The 15,425-nt window shown below is 41.2% G+C and overlaps 1 long non-coding RNA gene across 1 annotated transcript in view; it reads right to left on the bottom strand.

Moving 5' to 3' along the window:
- The window catches only part of LOC142663209 (uncharacterized), a 39,968-nt gene that overhangs the window by 22,296 nt on the left and 2,247 nt on the right, over positions 1-15,425 (bottom strand). Inside the window, exon 2 of the long non-coding RNA XR_012851058.1 lies at positions 13,860-13,943. This is a non-coding gene — a long non-coding RNA (uncharacterized LOC142663209). The remainder of the gene's footprint in view (positions 1-13,859; positions 13,944-15,425) is intronic.

Here is a 15,425-nt window from a genome sequence, read left to right as displayed (position 1 = left end):
AAATTAGGATTCAAATGTTGGGAGGTATTGCATGCTGGTCAAGGGTAGTGATCATGCCAATTTTCCTGGTAATCTAGAGTAAGGAAGAAATGAATGGCAGTTTCCCATGTGGTCGTGGGTGAGGGGTGTTTAATGACTTCTTCCTTGGTGGTTTAGGGTTGTGGAGGGGTTATTGCCTGGTTTCCTGGTGGTCCAGGGTAATGGATGGGATAATTGCTGTATCACCGGTGGTCTAGGCTAATTGAGGGGTTAATACCCATTTTTCTGGTGGTCTAGGGTAGTAGTAAAATCTGTTGTTTGCCGAGCTGCTGGGAGCCGGACCTGTGGCGATCAGATGAGCAACGTGGTGGTTCCAATCTCGAAGGTGTCAGGAGTGAGAACATCAAAATCTCTCAATAACATTTTAATGAAGTATTTTCCAAAATGCCATGCGATCATATCCGCGGTGGGCATCTTTGTGTTGGTACAGTTGGTGATTCTCTACCTGGGCACGGTCCTCCGCGACCACTAACTGAGACATCTACATTAACCCCTTAATGACCGGGCATGTTTGTACCTTAATGACCAAGCCAGATTTGTCAAATCTGGTATGTCTGATTTTATCAAAGAATAACTCTGTGAAAGTTTTGAATATCCAAGTAATTCTGACATTGTTTTTTCGTCACATGTTGTACTTTATTTTAGTGGTAAAAGTAGACTGATACGATTTGCGGAAATTAATAAAAAAATAGAAAAATGGAAGAAATTTTTAACTGCAATATGTCACATATGTACACACATACTGTACAATTTTTTAAATTAAATATATATTTCTATCTCTTTACTCTATTTTGGCAGCACTTTTGAAAAAATTAAATAAATTTTCAGCAATTTAGAGGACTTACAAATTGAATAATAATTTTATAAATTTTGAAGTACATTTTGTTTTCCTGCACCAAGCCAGGTTTTCAGAGGCTCATAGGTCTCAGAGTGATGGAAACCCCCACAAATGACCCCATTTAGAAAACTAGACCCCTTAAGGTATTTACCTAGGGATATATTAAGTATTTTGACCCCACAGTTTTTTGCTAAATTGAATACATAGCAGGTGAAAAAAAAAAAGTCACTTTTTTTCATAAAAGTATCAGTTTGAAGACCAATTTCTTTGTAAAGCGACCATGAGAATGAAGAAACACACCCCAAAATATATCACCCTGTTTCTCCTGTTTTCAAAAATACCCACATTGTGGCCCTAATGCGCTGTCTGGACACACGGCAGGACCCAAAAGGAAGGAAGGGAGCACTCGGAGGCTTTCAGGACTCATATTTTGCTTGAAAATGTTTTAGGCCTCACTGTACATTTGGAGAAGCTTTGAGCTACCAGAACGATAGAAACTCCCCATAAACGACCCCATTTCGAAAACTAGACCCCTTAAGGTATTTATCTAGGGGTATAGTTAGCATTTTGACCACACAGGTTTTTCGCTAAATATATTGGTATTAGTCTGTAAAAATTAAAATGTACTTTTTTTCTGAAACAACATAGACATTTTTATTATTTACAAGGAATAACGAAGAAAATGCACCCCAACATTTGTAAAGCAATGTCTCCCGATTACGACAATACTCCATATGTGGTAATAAATTGCTGTTTGGACCCACAGCAGGGCTCAGAAGGGAAGGAGCGCCATTTGGATTTATGATTTTGCTGGAATGGTTTTCGGTGCCATGTCGCATTTGCAATGCACTGGAGGGACCAAAACAGTGGAAACCCACCAAAAGTGACCCCATTTTGGAAAAACCTTCAAGGAATTTTTCTAGGGGTATAGTGAGCATTTACACCCCACGGGTCTTTTGCAGAGTTTATTAGAATTAGGGCGCGAAAATTAATATAAAAATTTTTTCCACTAAAATGTTGAATTTTCTCATTTTCACAAGGGATAAAGGAGGAAAAAAACAACCATTTTTTATAAAGCAATTTCTCCCGAGTACGGAAATACCCCACATGTGGTCAAAAGTTTTTTCATTAGAAATGAATTAACCCTTTCAGGACTGATCCAGTTTTTGCTTTCATATTTTAGATTTTCACTCCCCGCTTTCCAAGAGCCATAACTTTTTTATTTTTCCATCAATAGAGTGGTGTGGGGGCTTATTTCTTGCGGGAGGAGCTGCAGTTCTTATTGGTACCATTTTTTGTTACATAAAAAGTGATTCAAAAGTGTATTACATTTTTTTTTTAGAGCGAAGGTGACAAAAAAAAAAAACTGATTTTGGCGGTTTCAATTATTAAATTTTTTTAAGGTGTTCACTGTGCAAATTAAATAATGGTATATTGTAATAGTTCGGATTTTTACGGACGTAGCGATACCAATTTTGTTCATTTTTTTACATTACTTTAGAAGAGAAATGCAAAATGGTGATTTTTGTATCTTTAAAAAAAAAAAATTCTCACTACTAATAACTATAATTCTTCTACACATTTTATTAATCAATCCTCTTAGGGGACTTGATCCAGCGATCATTGGATCGCTGGTACAATACACTGCAATACTAATGTATTGCAGTATATTGTTATTCTTACAGGCTTCTGTAACAGAGCGATCGCTGCTCCTGTCCGTTAGTACCGAGGGGGCCTGCTGTAATACACAGCTGACACCCGCAGCGTATGGAGCGGCCTCAGCACGTGAGCCGGCTCCATACAGCAACCCCCGCACCACGACGGGCAATTAAGTCATAGTGCGCAAAGGGGTTAATGCACAGCGGATGGTTCAAAGTGAAAATTGCAATTTTCCACTGATATGCCATTTTAGTGCATAATATGTTGTGCCCAGTTTGTGCCACTGAAGACAAATACCTCATAAAATGTTAAGCGGGTTCTCTCGGGTATGGCGACGCCATATGTGTGGGCGCAAACTGCTGTTTGGGCACGCTGCAGGGCTCAGAAGGGAGGGAACGCCATTTTGCTTTTGGAGTGTAGATTTTGCTTGGTAGTAGTTTTGTTTGGGGTTTCGCTGGTATTTCAGTTTATAATTTGGGGGTATGTGTAATCTGTGCGGGGTACATCAGGGTATATGTAATCTGTGCGGGGTACATCAGGGCATAATAAGAGGGTATAATAATGGGGTAAATAAATAATATTTCATAGATATGTGGCCGGTGTCGCACTGATAAATGGCGCCCGATCTTATCCGCTTTTGGACACTCTGCACATTTTGCATCACCATATTCTGAGAGCCAGAACTTTTTTATTTTTTCTCCACCGAAGCTGCGTGAGGGCTTATTTGTTGCGGGACAATCTGTAGTTTTCATTGGTACCATTTTGGGGTACATGCAATTTTTTTTGATCACTTTTTATTCCATTTTTTTGCAATCCTGAGCAAAAAACAGGAATTCTGACACCGTTTTTTAGGTTTTCTTTTTGCGGCGCTCACCGTACGCTATAAATGACATTTTTACTTTATTCTGCGAGTTGGTACGGTTACGGCGATACCATATGTTTATAGGTTTGGTCCTTGTTTTTAGCGTTTGCACAATAAAATGACTTATTTATAAAAAAAAAAATTTCTGTGTCACCATATTCTGAGAGCCATAATTTTTTTATTTTTTAGTCAAAAAAGCTGTGTAAGGGCTTATTTTTTGCGGGACGGATATAAGTTTTTATTGGTACTATTTTTGGGTACATGCGACTTTTTGATCACTTTTTATTCCTTATTTAGGGAGCGGTGGTGACCAAAAAAATCGTGATTCTGTCGTCGTTTTTTATTGATTTTTTTTGGGCTGTTCATCGTGCGGGAAAAATAACATTACAGTTTTATAGTTGGGATCGTTACGAACGCGGTGATACAAAATATGTGTACTTTTTTAACGTGTTCATTTTTTTTCTATAATAAAAAAGTCTTATTATACGAAAAAAAAGCATTTTGTGTTTATATCACTAAGGCGGGATTCACACGACCGGGTCGTTCCCGAGCCCGAGTGTCGGCCGGTAAAATCGGCCATTTTGCCCGGCCGGTTTGAATTAAGTTTTGCATCCGTGCCGGGCCGGGCAGATCCGGACAGTGACATCAGCGGCAACTCCTGAAGGGGAATCCCCATGTGTTCGGGGATTCGGCTTCAGGAGTTTCCCCTGATGTCACTGCCCAGATATGGACAGAGACATCAAGCGCTCTGTCCAGGAGCGGAATCCCCGAAAACACGGGGATTCCGCTCCTTCAAGGAGCTAAAGTGCGGCTAGCACATAGCAGAGCGGGGAGATACCTCCCCGCTCTGCTATAGTGGCGTCGCTACAGTAGTAGCAGCCGCTGCAGCTGCTAGCGGCGCCATCGAAGGTGTCGCCGGGCCAGGGTGCTTTTAAAACAAGCAGGGGAAGGGAGCCAGCGCAGCGCTCCCTCCACCTGCTGTACACCCCGGCCCTGCCACACCGTGTACAGTGATGCCATTCGTCAGAATGGCATCAACTCCTCCTCCTCACATGCACTCTGCGCTGTGAGGAGGAGATAGAGCGCAAGCTCCGGAAAACCCATCCCGGTGATGGCCGTGTATTACCCGGCCCCATAGACTTCTATGGGAGCCGGGCGGCCGGGTAACCGGGTGAAGATAGAGCATGTCCTATTTTTTGACGGCCGGTTTTCCCGGCCGTCAAAAAATCGGTCGTGTGAATAGCCCCATTAGGGGTCTATTATTCCTAATGCAGCCGGGTGCCGGCCGATTTATGAACGGCCGGCACCCGGCCGGGAAACCCTGCCGTGTGAATGAGGCCTTATAACTTTTATTTTTACACTTTTTTGAAAACATTTTTATTACTTTTTTTTACTTTTTTCACTTGTCCCACTAGGGGACACTTAGACTTGCAGCTTTGATCGCTGCTAGAGTACATTACACTACACACGTAGTGTGATGTACTCTAACTGTCATTGTGACATAACTGTCACTCTGACAAGAAGCCGAGGAGGAACGGCCGGAGGCTGTTCCTCCGAGGCTTCCGTACATGGCAACCCGGAGGTCATTATCTGACCTCCGATTGCCACGACAAGCATCGGTAGCCCCCACGATCACTTCGTGGGGGCTGCCGATGTGCTTCAAACCACTTAAATGCAGCGACGGCAATCCGTCGCCGCACTTAAGGGGTTAATTGCCGAAAGCAGAGGCGATGGTCCGCTGTCCGGCGAGACTGATATGTCAGCTGTCTAGGACAGCTGTCAGAGCGGGTCTGTCACTCTGTGTTTACACAGAGCGACAGTTTTAAATACTGACGAAAATGAACGTCCTGGGGTAGGAACTAGCAGCCGACCAGGACGTTCATTTTCGTCATTGGTCGTGAAAGGGTTAAGGACTCAGGGAGTTTCATTACCCGGGAGCTTGATTCCATTTTTGGTTATTTTACAGGGAAATGCTCTGTAAATTTTACCCCTGATCCTGTTACAGTCGTATGGAAGCCTTGTATAGAAATTTAAGCCAGCGCACAATCCCTGCAGAGCGTCTAATTATAATCATCCGACCCTTTCACACGATCCCGCACTGGCAGCTGTATAGACAGGATTTCTCCTTATTTCCCAGCATGCATTGCAAGAGATGGACAGATTGTCGTAGATTCCACAACAGGATGTTCTAATTCCAGGCAGTCAAGAATAAGCATTGAAAATCCCGCTGAGCCGGCAGTCATTAGTCCACACTTGCCTACAGTCCCAGAATTTTCAAGAGACTCTCGAAATCAAAGCAAGGCCTTGTATGGCGGCTCACGGATTCCCAGTGGTTCGGAATTACAGAGCTGTAGGCACCAAAATGTGACACCATATTCTCACCTTCCTATGAAATCTGTGAGAAAAATACCTGTATTTTACCGTATGACATCAATTTCTATGGGCCATATACCGCGTTCCAAGTTATTATGCAAATGTTATTTTTCGCTGATTTTCCTAAATAGTCGATGCAAATGACAGTCAGTACAATCTTCAAGCCATCAACCATTGGAGTATAATGCTAATTTTATTGCACAAATCTCCTAATGATAACAGATTTTTTTTTAGAAGTAAAAACCTCAAAATGCACTGTTTCACATTATTATGCACAACAGAGATCAAAACATTTTAAAGGTTGTAAAGAGAACTAAAACGGTAATTTGTTGAATTTGCAGCATCAGGAGGTCATATTTACAGAAATCAAAAGCTCTTTCAATCAAAAAAAACTTAACAGGCCAAGTTACATGTTAACATAGGACCCCTTCTTTGATATCACCTTCACAATTCTTGCATCCATTGAATTTGTGAGTATTTGGACAGTTTCTGCTTGAATATCTTTGCAGGATGTCAGAATTGCCTCCCAGAGCTTCTGTTTTGATGTGAACTGCCTCCCACCCTCATAGATATTTTGCTTGAGGATGCTCCAAAGGTTCTCAATAGGGTTGAGGTCAGGGGAACATGGGGGCCACACCATGGGTTTCTCTCCTTTTATGCCCATAGCAGCCAATGACACAGAGGTATTCTTTGCAGCATGAGATGGTGCATTGTCATGCATGAAGATAATTTTGCTACGGAAGGCACGGTTCTTCTTTTTGTACCACGGAAGAAAGTGGTCAGTCATAAACTCTACGTACTTTGCAGAGGTCATTTTCACACCGTCAGGAACCCTAAAGGAGCCTACCGGCTCTCTCCCCATGATTCCAGCCCAAAACATGACTCCGCCACCTCCTTGCTGACGTCGCAGTTTTGTTGGGACATGGTGGCCATTCACCAACCATCCACTACTCCATCCATCTGGACCATCCAGGGTTGCACGGCACTCATCAGTAAACAACACAGTTTGAAAATTAGTCATGTATTTCTGAGCCCACTGCAACCGTTTCTGCTTGTGAGCATTGTTTAGGGGTGGCCGAATAATAGCTTTATGCACACTTGAAAACCTCCGGAGGATCCTACACCTTGAGGTTCGAGGGACTCCAGAGGCACCAGCGGCTTCAAATACCTGTTTGCTGCTTTGCAATGGCATTTTAGCAGCTGCTCTCCTAATCCTATTAATTTGTCTGGCAGAAACCTTCCTCATTATGCCTTTATCTGAACGAACCCGTCTGTGCTCTGAATCAGCCACAAATCTTTTCACAGTACGATGATCACGCCTAAGTTTTCTTGAAATATCCAATGTTTTCATACCTTGTCCAAGGTATTGCACTATTTCACGCTTTTCGGCAGCAGAGAGATCCTTTTTCTTTCCCATATTGCTTGAAACCTGTGGCCTGCTTAATAATGTGGAACGTCCTTCTTAAGTAGTTTTCCTTTGATTGGGCACACCTGGCAAACTAATTATCACAGGTGTCTGAGATTGATTGCAATCATCCAAAGAGCCCTAAGACACAATACCATCCATGAGTTTAATTGAAAAACTAATAATTAAATGTTTATGACACTTACATCCAATGTGCATAATAATTTGGAACACGGTGTATAATGGATCCATACAACACAGATCCATAATATGGCCGGGATGTGTGGAAATCGGATCACAAAAGGGGCGGGATTTATGCTTATCTGCATAATAGAGTTTTTTTTGGGTCATATGGGGGCGTTCCTGGGTGGACCTGGGTAGGGGCTTAAAATGGTCCGTGATTTTGGAATCAAAAGTGGGTAAGTATGCATTGTTCAGCATAGGAATGGACATTACATCAGAGCACCCACTTTGCCTGTCATTATAGTGGGAACTAACTGGAAATTATGGCGGAACGGTCAGAGTATTTGAGGATGGGGCTTCTTTAGGTAAAATGTGCAAGTTTGGGCTATGCAAGCCGCATTTTCTTCCTACCTGAAGTCATTTCTTAAGTTCCCGGTGTATCTATTAGAGAACAATCCTACTTTTTACTGCTTTTTATTGCATTTTGGAGAATGTGGCCAGATGCAATATTGTGCTAAAAATAGAGGTTTACACAATATAGCTTACAACCACGTGGGTTTCAAGGTAAGCGGAGTAGAGTGACCGTGTGTATGTGACATGGTGCGACAAGTTTCCAGCATGTAAGTGGTGGGTAAGTGGTATGTTTCAAGAATGTGAGTGGTGCTGGTGTGCCACGTTTCCAGTGTCACGTTTGTGGCATGGGTCGAGCATATGAGTGGTGCGTATCTGGCATGGCAGTGGTGCACGTGCGGAAAGGGTTCAGCAAGCAAGTGGCATGTGTGTGGCGCATGTGTGGTATGTGTCAAGCATGTCAGTGACTTGTGTGTGGCATGTGTCCAGCATGTGAGTGGCCCAAATGTGGCCCAAGTGTGGCATGTGTCCAGCATGCGAGTGGCCCGCGTGTGTGTATAGTGTGTAAGTGGCACATGTGCCCAGCATGTGAGTGACGTGTGTGGCATGTGTCCAGCGTGATTGATGCGCGTGTGACATGTATCCAGCATGTGAGTGGCCCACGTGTGTGTGTGTATAGCATGTAAGTGGCGCATGTGCCCAGCATGTGAGTGACACGTGTGTCATGAGTCCAGCGTTAATGCTGCGTGGGGTGTGGTGTATAGCGTGTGAGTAGCTTGTGTCTGAAATGTGTCCAGCATGTGGGTGATTTGCGCGTGGCACGTGTCCAACATGTGAATGGCCCGAGTGTGGCATGTGTGAGTTGCGTGTGTGTGGCATGTGTCCAGCCTATATATGATGTGTGATAGGGGCCTCTGCGGTCTGTCTCCGCCTGTTCTAGAGGATGCTCTTTATGATCTTTCTGTTTGAGTTTCTTTCCCGTCGCTGTGTTTCTGCTAAATGATCTGTATAAATCCTCTGCATGATCTGGGAGCTGTAGAGGAAGTCACCGGCATGTTTTACATACTTTCCGCTCTCTCTACTTCCTTAGCTGAACGGTTTAAATATGTTTTTATATACATTGAAAGAGACCATTGTGTACGGAGCAGGATGATTGGGGCATGGAGGGGTCCGAGCATAACCCAACTCTACATACACATCCGGGGCCGCATCTTTTCTAGGACTGGACATTATTTTATACATTGGCCACCAAGAAAAGGACATTGCAAAAAAACCTCTGCCACTAGGGACTGTTTTATAGACTTATCAATAAAACTTAGTGCTCAACCATCAGTCCTACAATTAGTGCTCAACCGTCAGTCCTACAACTCTGTCTTAAAGGGCTTGTCCATATGCCCTATGGACCTGAGACTTTCCTCCATTTTTAGGCCTAACTGCACTCAAAACCCAGAATTTCACGTGTGACAGGAGCGGACCCCAACATATCACTGGATACAATCACTCAGGACCAGGAAGCTGAGGCATGGGGAGCTGTTTTCCGGGTCCTCACCAGTGACTGCAGACCATGTGACTGCTATGGGTCTCGTGATGAGAGTTGGCGGTCCAGCACTGCTTTTCCCGTCTTTCATCACAAAGTCATAGGGCTGAATTTATACAGAATTAAACTGAAGTACATCGGAATGAAATGCGCCAAATTTATTAAGAGGTTCACGCTACAATTTGCTCTATTTTCTGTCTCTAGAAATCATATATCTGGTGAAAATATCTGGTCCCATCTTCTTCTGGTTAGCCCACTCACTTTTCTCGCCACTTTCAAAAGTGTAGAGTGCAAAGTTGCAATTTTAGCGCAAAAATTATGTGCACCAAAATTTGCATCTCTTATTGCAGAAAAGTAAAGCAACGCTGATAATAAATTCCTGCAGCTGCCACTAGTGGGAGCTTACTGCATACAGAATATTACAGTTTCCATTGAGTTTGATACTAGCTGTATAAATCCATGTGCAGTGAGCTCCCCCTAGTGGTGGTTGCAGGCAGCCATATTTTTAAAATGTAACAATTATGACTGGAAATTTGTAGATCTATGTCTGAGAATGCAGCTCCAATCCCTATACAGATATAAAATCAAATGGATTATCATATATTATGGATCTAAAGACAAAATAGTGCACAGAAATAATAAAAAAAAGAATACATTTGGCAGAGACATGAGGGTAGAGTTTATTCAGATGGGAGTTATCTTTTAATAAGTCGCAAGGCTGAATTTGAAATTCCCAGGTACCCTGCCGGTCATTATCAGCCCCTCCCCCCAACACCTTTAATATCCGGGAAATATTAGTTATGCCGTTCCAAATTAGAGCTTCAGTCTGGAGTTTTTGTATTGTATTAGTATTGTATTTAATAGTTCTACCGTAGATATAGTTCAGTGTTATATAAATATTATATATATATTATATATATATATATATATGCCATTAAATGTTTTCATACCCTCTAGCATGAATTTCTATCAAAGTATCAACTTCTCTTTTCTGCGTAATTGGTCTTAGAAGAAAAAAAAAAATAATTGCCCTGTCATTCATTTCATCAGGATCTGTTCTCGTCATACACACGGCACAAAAGTTTTGATATTTGTATTCCCCTATAGCAGTGCTCTCCCACCTACAACTCCCAGCATGCAATGACTGTCCGATGCTGCAGAAAAGTGTGAAAATGACATACGATCGCTTCTTGACAACTTAAATTTGGAAAAAAAGTAGCGCAACACGAAACACATTAAAGCCACTCTCTAGCCCCATCCTAAAGAGGCTATGTCGCCATATTATAAATGCTCTATCTCCTACATAATGTGATCGGTGCTGTAATGTAGATAACAGCAGTGGTTTTTATTTTGAAAAACGATCAGTTTTGACAAAGTTATGAGCAATTTTAGATTTATGCTAATTAATTTCTTAATAGACAACTGGGTGTGTTTTTACTTTTGACCAAGTGGGCGTTGTACAGAGGAGTGTATGACACTGACCAATCAGTGTCATACACTTCTCATTGTTCCAGCCCAGCTTCTTTCACTGCACAATCACACTGTAACAATGAGAAGTGCATGACGCTGATTGGTCACTGATTGGTCAGCATCATACACTTCTCTTCACAACGCCCAGTTGGTAAAAAGTAAGAAACTAATTAAATCTAAAATTGTTCATAACTTGTTAAAAAATTATCGTTTTTCAAAATAAAAACCACTATTGTTCTCTACATTACAGCGCCGATCACATTATGTAGGAGACAGGGCATTTATAATCTAGTGACAGAGACTCTTTAAACTTTGTGCACATGGTTGTATTATGGCTCAATTTTTTTTATGGAGCTGTAATAGGAAAACTATAGAGGTGCATGGAACCTGACTGCACCTCCGTATGCCTCCGACTCCATACTGCGGTTTATTCTGTCGGATTTGTATGTACAAAAATGTGTGATGCTCTAGTGCATGCCGTATTATAGAGTTGTTTGTTTCTAGGGAAGAATATCTCCTATGTATGGACGCTGACATAGTCCCTGCGTCTGTTGTACGCAGCTGTTGGGGACTCCGTATGCCAACCTGGCATTAGCCCCTTCAATGTTGGACTGACGCTTCATGAGCACTCTGTCTGCTCACCAGTAGTCTGGGAGGTCTGGAACCACTGAGCGTCCACTCAGCCATATAGAATAGGCAGCGCTGGCTGTCAGGTAGAGATGAGATTGCTGCACTCGGCTTAAAATCTTATTTTTTTGGGATACACATAGGTTACATAGCTGCCTCCCATGACCCCCGATAAATGACCATGCTTGGATTGGCTGGGTGTCTATGACCAGCTTTAATATTAACAGGGTTTTTCCATAATCAATATATATCACTTATCCATAGGATCGGTGATAAATATCTGATTGGTGGGGCTCCAACACTGGGACAATCGCCGATTTGTCCATTATTACTATTCCTCCTCCTTTATCAGAATTTTTTATGATAATTTCTTTATTATCTTTCAAAGATTTAATTGCCTTTTTGAGGCGTATGGGAAGATTTGATTCATACTTGGTTTCTTGGATACTCTCTGATAAATTTTGTAATTCTTTTTCTATTATCAGTTGAAAATGGTCCATTGATTCCGTTCTGGATGTAATAGGATAGAATTTTGGATTATTGGTGGTGAAATTGGTTGCCATGTTTGTGCACATTTCAAATGTTTCTGTGTTTAGGCTTTCCAAGCACATCATCGTTTGTAATTCTTGGAAGGAAAATTCTTTTCTGTTATCTCGTTCCTTCAATTTAATTAATTCTATTTGTTCTTCTTTGTTGTTTGTAGAATTTTCAGTTGTTGTTAATTCATTTATAGGTGTTTCTGCTGAAAAGAAATGTCTTTTGATGGTGAGGTTTCTTACGAATTTGTTGATATCTAGTATGGTATGGAAAGGGTCAAAATTATTGCTGGGAGCAAAGTTCAGACCTAATGTTAAAACTTCAATTTGTGCTTCCGTGAGTGAGATGGAGGATAAATTCACGACATTTAAGTTTGGTGTAGAGGTTTCCGTGAACGGAGGCGACGGCTCAGATCCTGGTCTGTGTTTTCTGCCGCCCCTCCTCCTACGTTTTTTGACGTTCTAGATGTTTTGTCGTATCTGTAATTGTTATGATACTGGTGTCTGGGGGTTTCCTCCTCCGAAAAGCCATCCGTAGAATCTAATTCGGTTGAGCTAAAGCTCACTTTGTTGTGCGAGTCTTTTCTTCTTTTATATCGGTTTTGATGTTTGAGTATAGGTCTGATGTTTCTGGTGTATTCATTGCGATTCCAATTGTAGACTGTGTTCTCATTATAATCCCGTGTATCTCTTTGGAATTTCTTTTTCTTGTTCTCAGCTATCGATTTATTGAGTTTGTCAATAAATGAAGAAATACGTGTGTCGAATGAATCAAAATCTGGTGAACTAGGTAATGCATCTAGTTTGATTTTGGTTTCAGCTATGTTTAGTTCTATTTCTGTTCATTTAGATTTTTCTTCTTTTGTTATTAGCTGCATTAGTTTGATTGAACATTCTGACAGTATTTGGTTCCAGGTGTCATTAAACTCTGTTGAATAGTTGAATGTCGGTGTTTTTCTTATTCTTAGACCTCTGGGTATCATGTTCTTTGATATGTAGTTATTTACAAATCAAACAAATTGTCAACAATTACCTACCTATATTAATGGAAGATGACAACTTAAGATCAATTCTGAAAGACGGTTGCAGGATAGTAGCCCGAAAAGCTCCATCAATAGGAAGTGCTTTCCAACCTACAGAACCTACAACCACATGGTTGGAAAACAAAGGATCATATAAATGTGGACAACATCCATGCAAAATATGTTCATACACTCATGTAACAAAAACCTTCTCAAATTCCAACAATTCTGAGACTTTTTCCATACAAAATTATATCAATTGCAATTCAGAACTAGTAAAAAAAGAAAAAATGCTCCAAAGAGAAGCATATTGGATTTTTCATCTCAAAACAAGAGTCCCAGAAGGTCTTAATCTAAAAAGAGAGATCATTCACTACTATTGACAATACAATAGTTAGTTTTCAATCAATGAAAAAATCTGACATGACACATTATCTATTTTAAACAGATACTTTCATGACCATCACAATCAAAAACACAATTCTCACAAGAGTATTTTACAGTCATCCGAACATATCATAATGGAAAAAACTATACGTTAAATTGACAAATATATGCATTAGATAACAAATATCTAACTTCATACTTACTAGGTATGTAAAAAATCACTACCTCTAAATCTTCATTTAATACGTTTTTAACTAGCATTATATATCTACCCAGATACATAAGCCTTTTAGCAGACTTGTCACGAATTTTCATCAACTCACATTCACAACTTCCTTGATCCAAATTTCCCTCGTTCTTCTTTTCTCAACACTTCCCATTCAGTCACCATACACACACAATTGACCCAATGCGTTATAAACACAAAACAAAAAATGTCCAAAAAAATGTATAACCAAACCATCGCATTTTCACATATCCGCATATCACCGAATAATAACATATAATACAAACAGACATAGTTCAAAAATTTATTTCATATATATAAACTGATAACCAAAAGATACTTACCACCACCAAGTTATTCAGATAATGAATCCAAAGAATCGGTAAAACAGAGGCGGGTCCGAAGTTGCGCTTCAGCATCATGCATCCCTGGAACGCAATTAAAAATACACACCTGTGGTCAAATACATTTAAACCAAGCATTCACAGTCAGTTGTTTCATTCTAAGCCATGAATAAGGACGGAGACACCATCCGAAACGCGTAGGCTACCTACCTCTAAACCTATCATTGCAAGATATATTACATACGCTAATGAAAACCTTCTTTTAACTAAGAACTATTAAAACTTGGAAAAAGTTTCCTTTTAACTTCTGTCAGCGCTGGATCCAACCATCCTTTCCTACAAAACAATATTGTGCGACGGCAGACTTCCGTCTGCTGAAAATATAATCGGCAAAAGTTGAAAAATTTCTGACTTGGTCGGCCGAACCGACATGTATAGGCATGATGAAAAAAAAGACTCCCGGATCTGCCTTTCTAGTCTCTTCTGTTGTTGGTGGGACTGTTTGTATGCATTGTAGCCAGGGCCGGCCTTAGGGGTGTGCAAGTGCACAGGGCGCTGCCCCCTCCAAGCATGTAGGGGGCGCCACTGGGCTCTGCCTCTACTCTGTGCTCTGTTCTTAGTTACACACATGGAATAAATAAGAGCCGAGGAGCAGAGGAGGAAGCTCCGCCCACAGCCCATCCTGCACGAAGCCTGTGAGCCTGTCAGCATGGAGAGATTGTGAGCGTCTGTGTGTCTTTGTGTATTTCTGTTTGTGTATACAGTATGTGTCTGTGTGTATACAGTATGTGTCTCTGTGTTTGTATGTGTATATGTTACAGTGTGTGTGTGTGTGTGTGTGTATATACAGTGTGTCTCTGTGTGTATACAGTATGTGTCTCTGTTTATACAGTATGTGTCTCTGTGTTTGTAGGTGTATATGTTAGTGTGTGTGTCTCTGCATGTGTTTGTCTCTTTGTAAACGTGTGTGTTCAATTTTAAAGTAGAACAGATAATACAAAGATGTCTGTGCTGCCTCTATACCTATATGCCTATGTATCCTGCTGCCCCCTATATACCCTGTTGCCCCTATATACCCTGTGGCCCCCTATATACCCTGCTGCCTCTATATACTCTGCTGCCCCTTCATACCCTGCTGCCTCCTATATATTCTGCTGCCCCCTATATATTCTGCTGTCTCCTATATACCCTGCTGCCCCTATATAGGTATAAGTTGTACCCTGCTGCCCCTTATATACCCTGCTGCCCCTTATATACCCTGCTGCTCTTTATATACTCTGCTGCCCCTTATAAACCCTACTGCCCCTTATATACTCTGCTGCCCCTTATATATATGCCTCTGTGTGTGTGTGTTTATATGTGTCTGTGGGTATAGTTATCATCTATGACATGATCTGTACTCAAAGTTATCACTGGGTTATCTGTGATGTTACATAGGACTGCAGGTAACATTTACTGCATTATATGTATTCAGAGAGTTATCACTTTGTATTATATGTGGTGTTACATAGGACTGCAGATAACATCCACTACATTATCTGTACTCAGAGAGTTATCACTGTGTTA

Source organism: Rhinoderma darwinii, chromosome 1, assembly GCF_050947455.1.
Source record: "Rhinoderma darwinii isolate aRhiDar2 chromosome 1, aRhiDar2.hap1, whole genome shotgun sequence".
Taxonomy (NCBI): domain Eukaryota; kingdom Metazoa; phylum Chordata; class Amphibia; order Anura; family Rhinodermatidae; genus Rhinoderma; species Rhinoderma darwinii.
The sequence above is the reverse complement of the archived record's forward strand: the minus strand, read 5'-3'. Positions and strand labels throughout refer to the sequence as shown.